Source organism: Nycticebus coucang, chromosome 1 (assembly GCF_027406575.1).
Source record: "Nycticebus coucang isolate mNycCou1 chromosome 1, mNycCou1.pri, whole genome shotgun sequence".
NCBI lineage: Eukaryota > Metazoa > Chordata > Mammalia > Primates > Lorisidae > Nycticebus > Nycticebus coucang.
This window is the reverse complement of record NC_069780.1, coordinates 185961262-185984169: the sequence shown is the minus strand read 5'-3', so window position 1 is coordinate 185984169 and position 22908 is coordinate 185961262.

The window sequence follows — 22908 nt, the reverse complement described above, 5'->3', positions numbered from 1 at the left end:
GCTGGGAAAGGGAGCAAAGCCTCATGGAGACAGGATGAATGGTGCTTTTGCCAGATCTATTGCACAGTGGGGTGCATTTAGTAAATACTAGTGTATATTTTGAAATAACTGAGTAAATTTCAAATGTTGTCATCACCAAAAAAAAAAGCATTTGAAGTGAGAGGCACGTTTATTAGTTTGAATTAATTTTTCTATATTGTGTTTATGATTTGTAGTATCGCTTTGTACCTCACAAATATATACACCTGTAATTTGTCAACTTGGAATTTAAAAATAGCAAATGTAAGTATGGACTAAAATTAAACAGACCTAAAGACACAGCTAAGGGCTAATGAGTGCATGAAATACGAGTGAAATGGATGGAATCTATCAATGTTAGTTTCCTGATTACAATACTGCTCTGCAGTTATTCAGAAGGTTCCCTCTTCTGGGGGAAGAATGTAGAGGATCTTTGTTTTGTTTCTTTAGCCACATTTGAGTCCTGATTTTCTCTAAATGAGAAGTGTAAAAAAAGGAAGGAGTTAAAGCTTTCTGTGTACACCTCCATCATCCAAGCCTCATACCTCCCAGTCTGAATCAGTTTTCTGAACTGAGTGCTCATTATTAATACACATGTATTTATTTTACATGGGAATATATCCATTAACAATGGATGATACTGATCTGTATCCTTTTGAAGTCTACAATGCATAAAAACACAGTATTATGTAGTCTTCATTTTCAATTTTACTGAACATTATGTTTTCTGTATTCATGTATTTACTTGCATGGTATTCAATTACAGATTAATTTTAAAATTTCTAATTTATGTTGCATAAGCAAATCCATATTTCACTCATGTAGAGGTCAGTGATTCCCAAAGTGTCAATATTGACATTTATGAAGTTATAGTTGACTTTATGTAATGCCCATGCCTGTTTTAGCCCCTGAATTTTCATTATAAATTCAATATCTGCCAAAACAATTCTTGAGCACCCTGGGTGTGTGCTACGCTGTGGAACACTGGCAACTTACGAATTTATTCAACAGAAAAAAGGAGACTGACTCCTGTGTATCAACATCTAAAACGGAATTTCATTTAAAAGCATGAAACTATGATACTTCGATTTCATAGCCGGCCATGGTAGCACCAGGATGAGTTAAGTGCCGGAATTTAATATTGCAGTTGTTGAAGCTGCTATTATAAAAGAACAGCTTTAATCATTTCTGGTGATCCCAGTCTTTCTCGAGAGACCAGTATGTGGGAAATATTCACTCACTCAAGTGAAGAAGTAGCTATCGAGGTAAACTACCTAGAGAACTATTCTTAGAAAAGTTCACACTACATTAAGTATGGCTGTGGCCATAAACAACTCTGAAATTGGAAAGAAGATTGAAATGTAAGCTTGACCACATTATTAGGTAAGCTGAGATTGGGTTAATGTCACTTAACACTAGTCCTTAATAACCATGCACATAACATAATGTACAGCAGATGGAGCCTCTGTCCCCACCACTTCAGTTCACCCAGGTAGAAAAGCTAGTTTAAATGCATGAGAGAAACTATCCAATGTAGTCAATACTGATATGAAACCAATATATAAACAACTGCATGCCCATATAAATCATAAAATACAAATGTCATCTAGCAAGGGGGAGGGGAGAGGAGAGAGAGGAAAGGAGGATTTGCAGGAGCGGGCAGGTGATTGGTGGGATCTCACCTAATGTGCACAATGTGAGGGCGTTCAGCACGCCCCCGGGCATAGGTCTCAACTACATGTTGAAGTTTACCTTAGAATTGAAAACAAAATTTGTATTCTCATATTAATGTGAAATAAAAGAAAAAAACTAAAAAAAAAAAAAAAAAAAAAAAAGAGAGAGAGAGAGAGAGAGAAAGAAAGAAAGATTCCCACCGCTGTTGGAAACTTGACATGAACCGGCTGTGGGGAAAGTGTGTACAGATACCCTGCTTTTCTTTGTTAAATAGTCACTTTTCAAAGAAAGGTACATAGTCCCTTGGGGCATCAAACTTCTCACTGATCATGATAGTGAAAAATTATAGGTCAATGAAAAATTAAATCCAGAATTATATGTTCAAATTACATTTAGCTAGGATACTTTTTTAACTTGGGAAACCAACAGCTGTCATTTCTTTAAGGTGTATTTCATGTTCAGTCGTATCCCCAGGAGTTGGAAGACCTAGAAAAAAAAAAAAAACTATCCAAAATTTTGTATGATCATCTAGCTTCTCATAGACAAATTCTTTCACATCTAATAAACTCTTCTTCATTAGTAAAATTAACTAAATTTCCTAAACTAGTTTTCATTGAATGTCTTAGAGAATTTAGCAGTTGCTCTTTGTTAAAATACATTTTGGAACTCTGAAACTCAGCTGCTTAACATCTACAAGCTTATATGCTAGGCATAAAAATTTCTTACTGGATACAGAGTTTCCTCCCAAATGATGAATCAGTTTGACTCTGTCTTGGATATATCATTCTAAGATTTGGCACCCAGGGAGAGACAACTGAAGGGTTTTACAAAGGGCTTTATTTCAGCCTAGAAATAAGACCTGCCACTACAGTTAGTAGCCATAGGTCACAGTTAGTCACGTGGCCTTGACTGATATCAAGGGAGCTGAGAAAAGTAGTCTTTCCGTGTGCCTATAATGGAGAAAAGAGTTGGATATCATGAAAGCAAGAACATCTCAACCGTTTTCTGGACATCAACTACCTGTTTAATTTTTCTGCCTATATACAGCCAGAGTGCTTCATTCTCTTCAAGGAAGACATCCCAGAAGATTATCCAGTCCACAGAATCTGGGTCATAGTCTGAGATTCTTGGGCCAGTTGTTATGGCTTCCAACAATCTCTGAATGTAACAACTTTTAGTGTGCAAATCTATTTATCAAAAAAGAGAAGGTATGTCCCTGGAACAAGCATATACAACACGTACATATACACAGAAGCATTATAAGTGGGACAGAAAACCAATGAAATTATTTATTTTAAATAGGAGAAATAAAGAGAATAGAAAGTAGTTTACACATACCGATTTTTAAATCTCACAGGGTGAAGCATTGGAAGGCTTTCTATCCTGAGGGTAGTTGGCACTTAATTCTGATTCTCCTTAGAGACCCTTTTTGTCTGATTCACCTTTCTTCCTTCTGAAATTATATTTCTATCTTGGAATTCTTTTTCTCCCCTTATTTTCCTCAGACAACATGTCATGGACTTTGGGGAATATCTTTCTTAGCTCTCTTTATACTTGAGTAAAAAATAGGGATTTAATATTGCTGTAATTTCCCCAACAGTAAAAAGTAGTATTGAGATTTCACAGGTAATAATACCTTGCTTTTAAATTCATGTTCTGGAAAGTAAATCAAAATTTATTTCTATTAAATGCATCTTCTGAAAAATAAATAAAAATTAATTTTTAGACTAAGTCAACTGCTTATTTCTTTGTTGTCTCTTCTTCATGTTTTATCTTATCTCTATTCCTGATATTTTGCAAATATTCGAACAAGAAGCAGGAAGATGTCTTTTCAGTCTGATCCTTATCCTATTCTGAATCATTTTATCTATCACACAGGTCATGATAAATGCTATATTCTTAATCTGGCCTTTTGTTCAACTTTAATCCAAGGAAATATTTTACTGAGATTTTTTCACTCATAACATACCATTTATAGTTACTTGGGGACCAGAAATGTGAGTGTCAGTTCCTTGTTAAGATCCTGAAACTCTAGTTTATTAGTCACCAGATAAGGTGTAGAGCAGAAAGATTTTTGTCCCTGCATAGATCCCTAGAATAGGAGAAAGTAAAGGTTCTTGAAGAAACCAGTATCTGTTATTAGTAATAACAAAAAATTAACTGAAAATATTAAGTTTCTGATTAAATACAAAATGCAAAGTTTTAGATAATCTATTCAACGTTAAACTTGAAGCTACTATTAGAGGAATTGACCAAGGTTGAAATAAACTCTTTTCTTTCAATTGTAATTTCTACTTTTGTAATTATTTGTACTTAAATTGCCAAGAGTATAGGCTTGTATCTACAGATGATGTCACTTTGATTTTCTGTACTGCCTGAATGCTGCTTGTTTAGTGAACGGCAGGTTAGGGGACTCTAAAGCTTTTCACATATTGATAATTTTTCTGGTATGTCTGCCAAGCAACAGACATTGATTTCTGTTGATTGTGTATCAGTTTATCATAGAAGAAAAGTTTAGCCGGGCACAGTGGCTCACACCTGTAATCCTAGCACTCTGGGAGGCCAAGGCAGGTAGGTTGCCTGAACTCACAGGTTCAAGACCAGCCTGAGCAAGAGTGGAGACTCAGTCTCTAAAAATAGCCAGGTGTTGTGGCGGGTGCCTGTAGTCCCAGCTACTCTGGAGACTGAGGCAAGAGAATTGCTCGAGCCCAAGAATCTGAGGTTGCTGTGAGCTATGACACCATGGTACTCTATTGAGTGTGACAAAGTAAGACTGTCTCTAGAAAAAAAAAAAAAAAGAAGCAAATTTTAAAATGCATGTATCCATGTGATTTACCTATGCATAAATTTTAAAAATCAAGATTTTCCAAATATTGCATCTTCGGGAGTGTGAGGCATCATCAGTTAAGCACTTGCCCCTTCAGGGAATTTTGCTTTCCCATTGATTTATTTACAGAAACTTATGTCACCGCTAGCCCTCCTCACTTACCTCGTACTGCGGTAAAAGAAGATTCAGAAGCAACATTTCGAGGCTTTGCTTTTTTTATTAATGAATTAAAATATAATCAGTACAACCAATATAGTGTTCTGTTCCCCAAGACATATACAATTTCAAATTACAGGGAGGTATATTCATCAATGCCAAATTGATCTAATAGTTCAAAATCTACATATTTTAAACAGAAATCAAGCTTCCGTAAGGCAGTCTTACCTTATAGATATTCAAGTTTCTAATTTTCTGACCAATTTAGTAGGAATGACATTGTAAATTACCTTTATTTTCCAACATCAATAAAGATTTTAGTAGCTAAATTTTTAGATAATATGACAACGTAAATAATTGTCAGTAACACATATTTTTGAAAAGACTCAAAGATAAATAATCAAGTGAGAAACAATCAGCTTGATATTTTCCTAGAATTTGCAAAGGAAGTCACAGATACTGTCCCTCACGTTTTCTCCAGGTTGACCTTCCAATGCAGCCACACATGTGGGAAGGGGCAGAGAGCATGCCTATTCTGTGAGGTCCGGGGTGCTAAATGAGCTGGACCACTCAGGAAATGATTTGTCAAAGACGAGTGCTACTGTGCAGACCTCTGAATATAATTTTTGTCAATAGAATTTAATATATGGATTAAAAATATTAATGATTGATTTACTAACATGTATTCAAATGTCCCTGAGCAGATTAGTCTGCTGAATTAGACATTGATGAAAACCAGGCAACTCATCTGAGCAAAGCTTGAGCAGTGCCGAAATGTGAGATCCTGACAACATGGCTGTGGAATTTTGCCCTATCTGTATTTTAATATTTCATCATAAAATCATTTGAGATGCTTTGAGGAGTGAAAGTTTTATAGCTCAAGGAACATAATATGCTGGAATTTAGCTTGCATTTTTTAGCACTGCTTAAAGAGAAAAATGAAAAGGTTTTGAAGGTAATTTAATAAATTCTCTAATTTTATTAGAAGCTCAGGCGTGTTATGGAATAAATTTTGTGTCTTCCCCAAATCTATATGTTGAAACTCTAATTCCTAGTACCTTGGGATGTGAGTGTATGTGGAGATAAGTTCTTTAAATAAGAGATTAGGGTTAAAAGAGATTATCATGGTGGTCCCTTAATTCAGTAAGCTGGTGTTTTTCTAAGATAAGGAAGAGCCACCAGGGATGCCTATGCACAGAAGGAAACGCCCCGTGAGGTTCCTTGCAGAAGGAACCCTCTGCAAGCCACAGGGGCGGCCTCAGGAGAAACAGACCTTGCTGATGTCTTGATCTTGAACTTCCAGCTTCCAGAATTGTGAAAACACAAATTTCTACTGTGTGAGCGATCCAGTTTGTGATATGTTGTTATGGCAGCCCTACAATATTAATATAGCAGATTTTATGATTCCTTAAAACTTCTCACAATTTGGCTTCAGTTTAAATTTCATTTATTCTACATAGACATCAGAGTTTACAAGTCCATACAATTTTTTAAATTCCTTCCACAAAAGATGTGATTATTTTAATTATAGCATATTGTTTCTTTGTTTACTAAAGTAATAATTTCTTCTCCTACTTCAGTTTCCAAAGCTGGTTTTATATATCAAGTCTTCCTCGTACATGTGAAAAACGCCCTGCCAGCAGCCTTCTGCAGGGTTATCTTCAGATTTCCTAATGAAAGGGAGGATTACAATTCTTTTCTCTGTTGTGTGCTTCATAGATTCCAGTAAGGTGCAATAGTGGCTTTGACAAAAATACTGACATCTCCTTATTTTTTTGTAAAAATGAACGTAATTTTTAAATGTATATATGTTGTTGAATGTGCTAAGGTTTGAACTCTTTGCCATCATCAATGCAATTATGATGAAGTCACCTAAATGTAGAATTATTTTATATTTTGCATCCCTTACTGGAGAGGATTTAAGGAAAGACAGAACAGTGGGAAAGCATTATTACAGATAATTGATTTTTTTAAAGGTTTATATTTAGTCGGTTATCATGTATCTCCTTCCCAAAATATGAAAACCATTTAAGGTCGGTCATTTATAGTTTTAATCATAAACCTCTCTGATGTTCAATATATGTCTGTTTTATACATATAATTCTAACGTTTCTATGTTCCTTAACCTCACCCATCCGTTTCATTGCACACCTCATATTCAAGCTGCTATCCACAGGTGAGCTTTCCTCTTTTTTTAATAATTAAATTCCTCAGAGAATCTCTGAACAGTAGTCGGGCTTTTCATGATTTTGTCGTTGCTGTTAGGGTTCAGGCCATTTTACCCCTCCAGGAAACTGCAACTCTGTGCCTGTTGAGAGATATGACTCTATAATTTCAGTCGTCTCTGGAGATTACTAAAGTAATCTAGACCTAGGGAAGTATATATTTCCAAATATTTTGAGTTTAGTTCATTCTGCATGGAAAGAAAAAACCCACAAATGTCCCCAGTCTGTGAGAAAAAAGGGAAATGTTGCCTAATCACAACAATATTATTTGGATGCAACAGTAATGATAATTATAATAACATCTTTATTAATAAAGGAGGAAGCTTTTCTTACTATAAAAATCATTTGAAATACTTTTAATGATAGTTCATAATAATTTCATCAACCATGTTAAAATAACACACTTACACTAATAGGGTGAATTTTGATTATTTTTACAATATCAAAGTATTCTTTTAAATTTCTGTAGTATATTATAGATGTTTCACATTTGCATTTATAAGTTATAGAATTGCATTTTATTAAAATGGCATCTTTTTACTTACATTCATGTTTCTGAAGAAAAACAATCCATTTCTAAGAACTATTAATACCATCCTAAGTTTTTTGACATACGTTATTCTAAAAGGGTTTTATTATATACTCAATAAATTTATGAATTTCAAAAATATTATCAGATACAATATGATTTTCTATTTAGGCTTTGAGTTTGCCATAAATATATTTTAAATCTTTAAACTTCTGAGTGATGATCTGTAAAATGATAACTAAACCTAAGACCAAAACCATCATATTTTCTAACTGCCTAATCATAAACAAACAATACAAAAATTCTATAAAAATCTGATTCATATGAACTAATGCCATATATAAAACCTAAGAAAAGCTAATAAGCATTTAGAAAATACCTCATGGACACCCAGCATCATGCAGAAATTGCTATTGAGTTGAGAAAGCTTAGAATTTTAGATTATTTTTTTAATGTTAATAGTCTAGGATGTACATTTCTTTAATTGTTTAGAAGATATATATATATAAATGATGTGTATAAGTATGTAATATAGTAAATATACATTCATAGTTTATACTTTGACATAAATCAAATGATTACTTACTTTTACTTAAATTGTCCATCAGAGATAAAAAATAATGACATCTTCTATAACTACACAAGAAATGAGGTAACTGGAGCTGAATAGGTCCTCAAAAAATAGTTATTTATTATGTGTTTAAAAATATTGGATGGAAGCAAAAGTATAGGGAGAAAGAAATAAGATACTCAGCATGAAGGTGGGGTAGCAAATGTCACTATCCTGGCTACTTTCTGAGGTCCCTAGGAATCTTGAGTGGGGCTGTTTTTCCAGAGCAGGTGCGCAATGGGAACAGACACACTTAAGTTTTCTACAGGATCTGCTTTTGAGTTCCTGATTAATGCAGACTATTACTTATGAAGGTCTAAGCATCACCTAAAACTAACCACCCAACTCCCGCATTTGAAAAGTTACACATTTCATCGTATCCCCAGAGAAATTAGGGTTATCATCAAAAACAAGAAAAAATTATGAGATGGTGATTTTTTTTCCATATCCCTGGGTAACTTACCCATTTGACTATGTAATGATCAGGATCAACATTAGAGAAAATGTTAATACTCAGGTTTTAGTGTCCATTACAGATGCTTTTCCAGATGTTCCATTTTAATTGGAGCAAATCAATGCCAGCTTTGGTACCTAGGCTGTAATTATTGACCTAGAAAACATTTTTTTCACTGTATTTCCTTCAACTAAGAAAACTAGAACCAATTTGCCTTCTTCTGGTAGAGACAGGAGCATAGCGAGGCTTTCTTACTTCAAAAATCTACTAATCTCGTATGTGTCTCATAGGAGTCCAGGAAGACTTCGGTCAGCTAGACTTCTTACAAAACACAGTGCTTCACATCCTTGATGCGATTAAGCTAACCGGATTATAAAAAGAAAAAGAAAATGCACAAGAGTTTTTATTGGCAACTCCGCCAGGTGGTAGGAAATAATGTTGAAAAGTTCAGATGCCTGTTGAGTCAGTAAATATTCTTGACTTTTCACGGCCTTGGGCATATCCAGGCCTTTTAAGCGAAAGACAATTTGTTGCACCTTACACCATCCACCTGGAAGACAAGAGGCATGATGACTGGCAAGCTTAATTAGAGTATTGAGATAATACGCACCATGTTTGTCGGTGATGTCACAATTTATTTATTGGGTAACCTACACGTTTCACTTTTGTTTGGTGAGGTTACTATTGAAAGGCATCAGTTGTAGGGATCCAGGTGCTGTTGTCTTAGATAACAGGAGCCATCAGATCTATGATATTGAAGCGTCTGCATCAAATTCCTTGATGAAACCTCCCAATAGATCAGAAAGAGACAAAATTAATAAGGTCTTTGAGCAAGGAAATTTCCTCATCTACTAACAATTATTCCCTATTTAAGAAGGCAGGCTTACTCTGGGAATCCAGGAAAGATCAAAGGTGACAAGCATATGACAATGCCACTTCAGTTTCCCAGGAGGAACTGGTTGTTATCTAATACACTAAAACATAAAGTTAGCTATGTTCAGTAGCATTCCATTTTTTAAGTAGAATATTCCCATTTAAAACAGTAGGCCTACAAACATGAGTGACACATGTGAGCATGCAAAACAGATTCCTGCGCAACACGCATCTGCAGCCTCCCTGCTTGTCCTCGACCACAGCTATGGTCTCAAGGCTATTCTCCATGACTAGCTGACAGAGAAGCAAGACACACAGGCTTTCTCAGTATGTTCACACCAGCCAGAAATGGTACTAACAAGGAGCAGCCCAGAAAAAAACAGCAGGAGGGAATTTATCCTAGTGCACAGCACTGTTGGAATTTGATTGCTTAATTTTGGTAGACGAATAGATGGCTAGAGATCATCATGCATTATAATTACTGAAATTGCCAGCTGGTCACAGGCCCTCTGAAGGCCAACATAGAGAATCCACAAAGAGGTGAGCTCAGGAAACATGTCAACAAATGAAATCTTCTTATGGGTTAATGTCAGCTTTGTTCCCAGGCTACCTTGTGTTTATTCAATGGACTCACGTACAAAGTGGTTGTGAGAATAAGGTGTGAGCTACTAGTGTGCTAAACAAAATGTATTTTACATCAAGACTGATTTGGCCCCTGAACCTGATGAGAGACCAAGATTCGAAAAGCAAACATCTGTGCTAACATATGTTGGGTTAAGTCAGTAAATAATTCTTCTGTAGCCTAAGAGATGTATGGACATAGCTACTGAACAGATACAGTTCGAGAGACATACCCAAGTGCTCCCCCGGATTTATTATATTCAGTAATAATAGACAATGGGAAATTGGGAAAAGATAGAAATGCTAAAACTTAGATCAGTTAGTTTGGTTCATCCAACCAGATTTTAAAAAGAAAGAAAAAATAAAAGAAAAATACCGAGGTACTAGAAAATGTTGAGAGGAAAATAGATAGGGTGTGTTGACCCCTTACCATCTTCCGATAGGGATATTGTGGCTACTCCTCTACGTTAATGAAGTCTTTACTGTATTTTCTTCTCCCTCCTCAAGTATCTTAAGTGAAGAATGTGGGGAGTATGTTTTATACTAACTGGAAGAATTTGTGTTATCTTTGGTGCTTAAAGTGTTGTGATACATTCAAGCTTTGTCAATTACAGGTGGTAATACAAATTAGAATTTCATAATTTATTTTACTATGGTGAATCTACACTGAGTTATGTGAGAAAAATGTGACCTTTTGTAAATCTAAATCTGTAAATTGTTCATTTGAATTGGGCTTACGTTAATAATTTTAATATACTGAATTCACAAGAATAGTTTAAATACTTTATAATATTTTAATGCTTTAATATTTAATCTTTACCAGATTGGCTTTGAAAGGCTTTAAGTGACTATCAAATGGATAGCATTCAAAATCCTCTTAAAAATGATTGATTAAATTGTACTAAGTCTTGAATATGAATGAGGACTTAGTATGTTCAACTAGAATTTATAAAACATTAATCAGATTTCCCTAGGAAATGTTCTAGAATTACAAATAGAATACCATACTTTGTATGTAAAATAAAAACGTGTTTTAGAATTTTTGTTACAAAAACTAATGTTAATTTTAAATCTAGGACACTAATAGTCATCTTTTCTATAGAGGAAAAGCCCTCAGACATTAAGATACTGCATCAATTCTTCAGATAACCAACGCTTTTTTTTATATGCAGAAGAAAAGTAGAAACTCATGACTATAGCTTAGAAGACTCCATGATGCAGAGTTGACTAAATGTCTACATTTACCAGGCTTCTTATTTTCTTGACATCCAATCCTGTGTCTTGTCATCTTGGACCCCGGTGGTAGCAGATGTACACACAAGAACCATATGAATTCGTTCAAGAGATGTCCATAGTATGACTGAAGTGAATTTTATTCATTAGGAATGAAGGGAAACTATCCGACGATTATGATTATAGGTGTCTACCTGTTTTTCAATAGGATGGCTTAATCAGTGGTTCTCAACCTTCCTAATGCTGCGACCCTTTAATACAGTCCTCATATTGTGGTGACCCCCAACCATAAAATTATGTCGTAACTGCAATTTTGCTACTGTTATGAATTGTAATGTAAATATCTGATATGCAGGATGGTCTTAGGTGACCCCTGTGAAAAAATTACATTTATGAACTAGCAACAAAAATAATTTTATGGTTGGGAGTCACCACAACACGAAGAACTGTATTAAAGGGTCGCAGCATTAGGAAGGTTAAGAATCAATGGCTTAAATTATAATTTTTTTTAAGAATCTACTGTCTTTATCTTTCAATACCAGACATGATGGGACCACACAAAAAATGTCAAAATGTAAATAATGTAAATCTTTGTTGTTGTTGAATGTAGGAAGAACCAAAAAGTACCTCTGTGTAAAAAAATAGTGGTTGAATTAATAATTTTTATGAGAATAGGGTTCGTCATAAAATCCTTACACTAGGGTTAATGTAAAGTCCTATAGCCCGGTATTTTTAATGATTATTTGTATTTCTGTTGTTCTGTGTTTTTTCCCTCCAAGCACATGGGTTTATAACATCACATTTTAAAAATATAAATATCAATGGAATATTGAGCCATTACTGTGTCAAATCATGTCATCTATTATAAATCAGTAATATTTGGCTTATCATGAAAGATTTGGTACTTTTTGGAAATGTCAGATGCTATAAAAGTGTTTTCAACAAGTAAAAGCTTGTAGGAGTAGAGAAAACTTTTTTTATTGTGTGTAAGGTTGAAATGCTTACATATACATTAGGCTTCTTTATTGGTGAGAAAGGATACCCACTGGTAACAACACATGACTTTCTATACAGCAAGAATTGGCTTCTGTTACATATACTTCCTAAAATATCTCAAGCTATGAAAGAGAAAAATCTGATTAATTTCAAAGCCATCCTGCTGTTAACATCTCAAGATTTGGAGGCAGAATGGGGAACTCAAATCTTTTAAGCACCTGTCAGAACTTTAAATAATCCTTTTATGTTTTAATATTTTTAAATTTTCTTTTTAAATAAAGATAGATAAAAGGAGACACCATTATTATAATTTGACAAGAAGGACTTCATTCATGGATTTTCTTGCCTTTGGGTATTTTTACCTACATAAATGAGATAAACATTCCAGTTCAAGGTTCACAGGTACCGTTCGCTATTTTACTGAAACAACATAAACTTACATGGACTTTAGTCAAACTGTCACTCTATATAAAGGTTAAAGTCAGAAATTGATGTGCACTTTCCAATACTTGAGGAGGAGACACTGCAGGCAGGAGTCAACAGTGATAAATCTCTGTAAAGTTCTGGGCAGACTGAAGATTTGAGTTATTGGAAATTATGGCAGGATGTGTTTTGAAGGCCATTTTTTATTTAATATTCTGTTTTGTATAGTTAGTGTTTCACTTTATTCTTTTGTTATATGAATTATTTTTTGATTCCTTTTGTGTGTGTCTTATATTTCTGATCAAAAAGCCATAGTTTAGGTTTTTAGTTATCATACTTAAGCATTGTTTACCTTTATATCTTATGGAAACACACAAAGCCCAACCAAGAGAGGACAAGAAGAGGCTCTTTATTTTTTACTTACTATAGCAAGGGAGTTGGCCACTCCCTTCACATTTGGCAAAGCCTTGAAGGAAGGCAGAGGAGGGAGAAAGCTTTATAGAAGAAAAGGGGGAAGTCTTAGGTGTATTCTGGTTGGTGGCCATGGGCCTGGGAAGCTGTCTGTGAGATTACCTACAAGCAGAGCAACTCACGTGATTGGTTAGGAGTGCATAATTTGCTTCCTCTTGCCCCTTCTATTTGGAAGTATGGACAAAAGTTAAGGAAGTTGTCAATTATTAATCAAGTCCTGCCATTCTGAATAATTGTTACAGAAGTTCTTATGTAGCGTCCTGGATTGTCACTAGAGATAGCAGCGTGGCTTCCTGCAGGTCTGACTTATAGAGAGATAGTTTCCTGGGTTGTTTATTGGACATCAGAGCTCGATTTCCTGGGCAGGTTGCTTCAGGTGTGGTAAAAGTTCTATTTCATAAGAGGTGCAGCCATTGAAGCCATTGTTTGTTTTTATATTTAGTTTATCTCGTCCTTCATGCATTATTTCCAACCTGGAGAGCCTCTCTTCTCTGATGACCTGTGTTTCCTACTGACTCACCCTACCCTCTCCCTTCCTTATTTACCTTGGGTGAATTGTGATGTCCTCCCTAACCTCAAGAATTTGCATTTTTGTTTTTGTCTTTGAAATGCTCCTTGCCAATATATTTGCAATGTTCTTTTGCATTTGTTTATCTGGTCTCTGCTCAAATGTTATTTCTTCAGTGCTACTTTGTTTTCTGATCTGCCTACACAAACCATAACCTATCAGACTCATTCTGCTCAATTTACCCATCTCCTCCTCACAGTTCCCATGACAACTATGCTTCAGGTGTTCAATTTTTTTTGTATATTGTTTGAGTCCCTCACTAGAGTGAAAACTATTAATTCGTGGCATCTTGGATACTGCCCGTCTTATTCATTGCTATTTACCTTTGTAGATAGTAGTTGATCATATAGTATCAGGTAAATACAGTTGAATACCTGTGTTCCCTGATTTAATAAAGTTAGGTAATGATTTTCCATCTATCACATGAACTATAAAAATCTTACCTCATTTTTCTTTCCCAACTTACCCTTTCCTATGTCATTTTACAATTTAATTTACTTTATTACATTTAGAGTTTTAGATGTAAAGTTTTCCTCCCACAATTGTCCTTAATTTAAGTTTAAAACAGAAAAAAGTATCAATAAATTTCTGCCAATTAAAAACATTCATACATTAAAAAAGGAAAAGAAACATCATTGATGCCAGCCTTACTTAGCTCAATCCTCCCCACACCAAGCTACACGTTGCTTTCAGAATAACAACTACTGCTATGCTCAGCTGTGTGTTTTCAAGTGATTGGGTATTCGTTTACACTGGTAATGTATTAATCATGGTAAATGAATGCTAGTTCCTCTAAGCCAAGTGAAAACATCAATATCTTGACATGTTTAGGTTTATTTTTCACTTAAATCAGAGTACAGTTAAAATTGGTTGTTTTTCGAGAAGCCACCTTTCATAAAACAAATCAGGAATCCAGTTTCCTTTATAATAAGCAATGACAAATTTGACATCGTGGTATTTGCAAAAAGAGAAGAGAGATTATGAATGAGCATGAGGTAAACACAGGCTCATAAGTGTTACATATCAATTTCACATTTTATTTCTGATTCATTTAAGCACACACACAACTGATATCAAGGGAAATTGGGAAATATAGTTGATTTTTTTTTCTTCAGACAAACTAGTTAGAAAAGAGGAGCTTATGAGGACAAAAGGTGAAGTCAGTTAAATAGAAAGCATATAAACAAAACATTAATTAAATCAGAATTACTTTTTAAAAAATCAATAATATTGAAAAAATAGATTGGTCAATAAAATACTAGAAAATACACATACACATTATTGATATCAAAAGAAAGTAGTTATCACAGCAGATTTTACATGTATTACAACAAAAATAAGGGGCTATTTTACACAAAGGTATACTATTAAATTAAGGAAAGAAACTTAGGTAAAGTTGACAAATTCTTTGAAAAAAAATTCAAATTCCGGAAACTAACACAAAAAGAAATTAAAAAAATCTTAATTGTGGAGAAATACAATAATGATATTGGTTTATAAACTAACTGAAGGATGAACATTCATGAACCCCAAAAGCAAGATGGTGGGAATGGATAATTTGGGATGAAGTATTCTAAGGTCCTAGCAAATTTTGGAAATTAGTAAGATTTAGGGTCTATAAAGCATTTACCTGTGAAAAGGTCTAGCATGTTATAATCACTAGGGTTTCTGCTAAATAATATTAAAGTAATTATGAATGTATGATGTACAAGGTAGACAGGTCAAGAGGAAGAAGGAAAATTGAGAACTTCAAGGGAAGATAAGAAAGAAAAATTAAAAGGAGTATAAAAGCAGTGGTTCAAATAAAAAAAAAAAGGAGTTTTATGCTATAAACCCAGATATAACAGTGATTAAATTAAATGCAAATATACTAAAGCTCAATAAAACTACTATCCCATTGGATAAAATGGGAAAACCAAAGTACATGCTTCTCAAATAGACATGCTTTTATTTATTTATTTATTTATTTATTTAATTTAAGATCAATATGAGGCTACAAATGATTAGGTTACAATGTTTGTATGTGTTGGGTGAAGTTCAAGTTGTAGATGAGCCTTTGCCCATGAGGTGTGCCATGTACCCTCACATTATGACAGTTAGATGAAAACTTACCAGTCTCTCTCCTTTCTCCTCTCATCCACTCCCCCTCTTGATTTTTTTTTAAATTTCAGATTAATATCAAAGTACAAATAATTAACTTACATTCTTTGCATTTGTTAAGCAAGATTCACGCTGAAGCTAAGCCTCTCATTCAGGGTATTAGCGGCACACCATTACATTGTGTCCATGGGGTGAGCATGTCCCAATCCCCCTCCATCTCTCCTCTCCCCTTTCCCTTCTCTCTCCTCCCTCCGACTTGAATTTAATTGTATTTTTCTCTTCTGAGGGCATGTATTTGTTCATCTACTGGTTTCATACTAGTATTGAGTATGTTGGATATATGCTTTTCTATTCTTGTAATATACTAAGGAGAATGTTCTTCAACTCCATCTAGGTAAATACAAAAGATGTTAAGTCTCTGCAAGTGGAATGGGGACCAAAGACCCCATTCTTGGCAAAGGAAAACACCCCCAGAAAAAGGGAAAAATTAAAAAGTAAGCTGAGTGAGTCAGAACAAAGAAAAGTCTGTTAGTTTACCTTTAAATCAGCAGCTGCTAAATTTCCTATCCGAGCAATTTTCCTGATTTGCCTAGAACTCTGACCTATTGGGGATATAGCTTACAAGCACCCCTGCTGGGTCTGTGAACACTTTGAGGAATCATGGCCATAGAAGAGGCTATGGCAAGGCTTGAAAGACATATTAACTAGGGCATTTCCTACCCAGTAAAAAACAGACAAAGCAGATACCCATTGTAGAGATTTGCATTTGGCTGGGGCAGAGATTAAGGGAACAGTTGGAAGCCCTGAAATGTGGGCAGGAGGGCCTATATCCCTTATCCCAGAGGAAGACTCTGTGTGGTGGTGATGAGAGGAAAATGCCTCTCTCCCACTGATTCTTCAGAGGAGACTGATGCCAGTGGCATTTTACTCCACAGGGAACTACCAGAGTTTAAGCCCTGCCTAGGAGTCTGTGTGTGTGACCTCAGGAGGTCAGGTTCAGGTTCTGGATTTCTCAAGGCTGCTCAGATCCTTAAAGTTAATGATTATAGAAACAATAGTAGCTCATATGCTCACTCAGAGAAACTGCTGGTATCTTTGTTCCCTCCCTCAGCTTACTCTCTGGGCAAAGAGTCTTCAATTAAAGCTGAGTGAAACAGAAACTCAGGACCATGACCAAGACCCCACAAATGGGCAGTGGTCCCCTGAGTTCCCACCTTTGAAAATTCTATTCTGTGTCTCTTGTCTCCTTCTTTCTCATCGTTTCTCGCTTTATATTTCTTCAGTCAGTTGCTGCCAGTTCCACAGGTCTTAGCGGACCCTGCTCATAGGGCAGGACCCCGATAAGTCTCCATCATTTTTATGGCTGGATACTATTCCATGGATATATATGCCACAGTTTATTGATACATTCATGGATTGATGAACACTTGGGTTGGTTCAATATCTTGGCAATTTTGAATTGAGCTGCGATGAAAATTCTGGTGCAAATATCTTTATGATAAAATAATTTTTTTCTTCTGGGTAGATACCTATTAATGGAATTGCAGGACCAAATGGAAGGTCTACTTCTAGTTCCTTAAGTATTCTTCATACTTCTTTCCAAAGAGGCTGTATTAGCTTGCATCCACCAATAGTGTAAAAGTGTTCCCTTCTGTCCACATCCACACCAGCTTCTACAGCATGGGTACTTTGTGATGTGGGCTAGTTTCACTGGGCTTAGGGATACACTTATGGTAGAAAGGAAAAAATGTTTGAGGGAAAATAGTGAAAAAAAAAATAATACCTATTTTCTAAAACTGTAACCAAAGGAAACCTGTTATGGTATAATAATTTCATAAATAGTAGGCTACAAGCAAAAACAACAAAGCATTATAGACATCCAGCTGAAATCTAATTATGGTAAAATGTGGTAATCCTAAATGTAATGTAGCCCATAATATGACTTCAAAATATGTATCAAAATAATATAGAAAACAGAAATAGGTAAGTCTATAATTATACTGGGAAATTTTAATATCACTTTCAATAGCGATACCAAAAACTTTTTTAAAAGATTTGGTAAAACTGAAATAAAATTAAAAATCTTCATCTAATCAGTAAATACTGAAAACATTAACAGAATGCATATTCTTTTCAATTGCACATGGAATATTAACCAATATGAATAAGAAAATAAGTTATTTTTAAAGAGTAAACAAATCTAAAAGTATTGTAAAGATTTGCCTCTGTTTTCTAAGTATAAGGGAAGTAAACTAGAAATCAATAGCAACAAGATGAATAAATAATATCCAACTATTTATAAATTATGTAATACATTTCTAACCTATTTGTTTAAGTTCTAGAAATATGTAGAACTTACGCAAAGCATTAAAAGTTAAGACAGTGAGTTCCTTTTGTAGGATGTTGTGAATAAAGGAATATGTGAAGCAGACTTCTAGGGTGATAATAATGCTTTGTTTCTTGATCTAAATTTCGGCTATTTGAATGTGTTTAGCTAATAAAAAATCATCATGCTGTATACTTATGATCTGCATATTTTTAATTTATATGATACTTAGTTTAAAATCCATACTAATAAAAATGAATTTAAGCATGAATAATAGGTCAGGATTAAACCAGAAAGCAGGACTTATTAAATGCTTACTAATAATACAGAAATTCACAAATAGTTTCAAAAATATAAAACTATAGTCCTGACTAATGACAAACAAATAGACGAATGGAAAAATGTAAAGTCAAGTAAAAATCCAAATTTGGTGCAAATATATTTTATGCTGTATTTAAAATCAGTAGGGAAGGGTGGCGCCTGTGGCTCAGCGGGTAGGGCGCTGGCCCCATAGGCTGAGGGTGGTGGTTTCAAACCCGGCCCCGGCCAAACTGCAACAAAAAAATAGCTGGGTGTTGGCGGGCGCCTGTAGTCCCAGCTGCTTGGGAGGCTGAGGCAGGAGAATCGCCTAAGCCCAGGAGTTGGAGGTTGCTGTGAGCCATGTGACACCACCGCACTCTACTGAGGGCCGTACAGTGAGACTCTGTCTCTACAAAAAAAGAAAAAAAATCAGTAGGGAAAATGGATAATTTATCAGTTGAGGCTAGAACAATTGGGTAGCCATCTGAAAACTGGACACCTATATTACATGAGATATTCATAAGGAATCTAAAATTCCAACATTAAAAACAAAATTAAAAACATAGTAGATGTCATTCATAAATTCTTTTCAAATTCTCATGTTAGCGGGTGCCTTTCAAAAATGTATCACATCTCAAAAACTGTAAACATTTAACTAAAAATCACTCTGGCAAAAGTGCTGCAAGCAAAGGAAAGGCTACAGGGCTATATGCTTACAGCACATGTAACAGGCTGAAAGATAACTTCTCTAATATATATGGCGTTTTACCAATCCATAACAGAAGAGCCATTGGCACCACTATGAAAAATGGCCAAAGATAGGAACAAACACTTCAAATGAAAGGAACTACCAAGTGCACTTAGTAAACCTCTCAAAATAAGATAAATGTGCCTAGTGGCAAAGATTCAGAATTTTTATAACCCAGTATGTCTGCAAAGGTGTAAGGAAGTGAAAATTGTCATCAAATTCTGTTGGGAATATAAATTGGTAAAATCTCTAAGGAGAACAAAGTGGCAAATTCTGTTGAAATCCAAAATGTACATACTCTTAAATTCCACTTCTCAGAATATAGTACAGTCATCCAAGTGCTCTTGAAAAATGATCCATCTGTATGCAAGGTTACTTATTACAGGGTTACCTAAAATAAAGAAATTATATGAATTATGATTAATGTGAAACTACACAGATCATATATTTATGGTTATTAAAATATTATATATACTTATGTATGGTGTATGCACATGTCATAGAGGATATATAATACCTACTTTTTATATGCAAATATGATATTTAAATGTGTATATATATTTATATACTGATATTTAAATATCTCGAAGTACCCTCCAAAGAAACCATAATAATTATGTCAGAAGGAAGGTTCTGAGTAATGGGGCTGGAGGAAGACATTTCATTTGCTGGTTAAGAACCAGGTTGTGAGTGATACATCTTATTTTACCCTTTTTTTTATATAAATGCTGAGTAACACGAGCAAAAAAATTCCAGAGGGAAAAAGTCTAAGTGGACCTTTTAAAGTTCATTGAATTGATTAGTCTGTTAATGTGTTAAATGTATAAATTAAGAGATTTGGCTGAGATGAAAAACTTTTCAATCAATAATGGTATCTTACTGGGGGAAAATGATGTCTCTCTGCAAATTATATTTCAGAAGAAAAACATAAAGAGACATAGCCTCATCTCACTGAATTGATCGTATCTGACAGTAGGAGCTATCTACCTCATAAAATTCGGGGGAAAGAATAATTGTGTTAAATAGTTTTATTTAAGCAAGTAACTCTTGTTCTGGACACTAGTGACATTCTCACTGTACTTTTTGTTTCAATAGATTCTAGGAAGCTGTAGGTTTTAAACCTGCCCTACCTTGCAACCTGAGCTTCTTGAAGGAGTCCATGCACCCTCACATCCAACCCGCCTTATTTATTCACATAATCTGCATGGCTTCTGTAGGCACTTGCATTGGGGGCACCTGTTCCAGGGCACTGGTGGTAAGAGGTGGGGATCTCTTGCCAGCGTGAAGGTTTAGTTCCCTCAGTCCATCTTCACATGTCAAGTTAAAGCCTGATGATAATTTCAGTGCTTTAAGCAACTTCTTAACATTAGATTAAAATGAGAATAGCTACCCAATTCCTTACATTTAAAAATACTTTCTAGACCTAACATTAAAGATAAAAATACCAATTTAAAATAATGAATTGTTTAACTGTGAGAAATACAAATGCTGTAAATTGTGCATATAATACAAAGACAAAGCCGTAAACATATTGTTAGTGAATAGTATGAACTTCTGTTTGATACCTTGAATGTGGATTACTATCTTAAAATTTGACAAAAGGAATATTAAACGTCAGTTATATAGATGGGAGAATTTACGGAGGAGGAAAAGACACAGATTTAAAAACAGAAACTTTATGATTTTATTAGAATTTTTAAAAATCCCTTAAAAAACAGATAAGATGCAAACAATGGACATACCAGTTCACCAAGATTATAACTGGTAATTCTCACTGCTGGTTAAAGGTGGTCCTGCTCAGCCTTGGTCATCAAAAACTGATGGAGTACAAGGTCCCAAATGATCTGTTTCAGTTGTGTGTTCTTTTTCTGTAATTTCTCTTTGTCTCTTACCACATCTGCTTACTCACTCTGAATCAACTTGCCTGGAATTTTCTTTGAACAGACCAAGACCAAAAGTCTATAGATGTTCACCCCTGCTCTTTCCCCTGTTGAGGTATCTTTTCCCTGTGGGTTGTTTACTTCATTCTATTATTCATAGAAATAGCTTCCCTAACCACCTAATATAAGAGAGCTCCCCCATCCATGTATGCCCTTATCTGACATACATCATTATTAATTTAGTTTGCTATTTTTCTGTCTTCCTACCTTAATATTCATGAGAACAGGTGTGGGTGTGTGTGTGTTCATTGCTGCAGGTACGTAGGACAATCTCTGTCACATACTAATTGTTTTATAAATATACGTGTATTTCATGAATCAACAGAAAATTAATCTCCCCCACACTTGGCATTCTAACCAAAAAAGTGATCTAAAATGCAGCCACTTATTTACTGAAAACCAATACTTATTGCACTATTATTTACCCTGGCAAATTATTGATATGGTCAGATATAATACAAAATGAGAATTTTTAGTAAACCTTTAACATAGGTACATAGACAGATATGGACAATTAAGTGTTTTATTGATTGGAAAATATCTGTTGTATAATGTTATCCATACTGTACCAAAGATATGGCTGACACTGAAAAAGTGCACACAAAAATATGTTGGGATAAAATACAAAAAAAGTCACTAGATTCCTGGAGAAATGTAGGTTAAAATTTTCTCTGAGATATTCTAATATGAAATACCATGTTTTAATAATCATTACTAAGTTTAAGCAAACACCATTAATTAAAATAGTCCATTTCTTTTTTTCAAATAAAAGTGATAAAGTCACTTGATAAAATCCCTGCCAGGTTTAATTTCGTATGCCCTTTTGGAATCATTTTACGGCCACATACTGCCTTTTTTTATGCGTGGTGCCCACCTTCTAAATTTGTCCTTTTATATATGAGAGAAGCAAAGTTCCAAACTGTGGATAGAGCGGCCCACCTCCACCCCCCCGGTAGAAATGGTAACTGAACCATGTCAACATTTAATTGTAGGAATTAAATAAAAATCTTAGGTGCTTTAAATCACTGTGTCTCCATGCGTTTTCAGTAGAAATCTAATTCAAAAGATGACTTAAGAGAAATTTATCTGAAACATAATATACCAGAGATTTACAATTAGATTAAGTTGCATATTGATGCCTCATGTGTGTGTGTGTGTGTGTGTGTGTGTTTGTGTGTCTGTATAGATCAGCCATTATGAAAAACAGTATGGGGGTTTCTTTCTTTTTTTTTTTTATTAAATCATAGCTGTGTACATTGATATGATCATGGGGCATCATTCACTAGCTTCACAGACCGTTTGACACACTATTATCACACTGGTTAACATAGCCTTCCTGGCATTCTCTCAGTTACTGTGCCAAGACACTTACATTCCACATTTACCAAGTTTCACATATACCCTTGTAAGATGCACCGCAGGTATAATCCCACCAATCCCCTTTCCTCTACCCACATCCCCCCTCCCTCCCCTCCCTTTTCCCCTTCCCCCTATTCTTAGGTTGTAACCAGGTTATAGCTTAAAACTTTAAAAAATAGAAGTACCACACCAAGGCCCCCCCACTCCGTCCCTCTTTCTGCTTCCCCCCCATAACCTTAATTGTCATTAATTGTCCTCATATCAAAATTGAGTACATAGGATTCATGCTTCTCCATTCTTGTGATACTTTATGGGGGCAAGACATGATTGCAAGAGGGACTTCACCTAACAATTGCAATCAGTGTAACCTGGCTTATTGTACCCTCAATGAATCCCCAACAATAATTAAAAAAAAAAAAAAAGATGAGGAAAAAAAATAGAAGTACCTTATGACCTA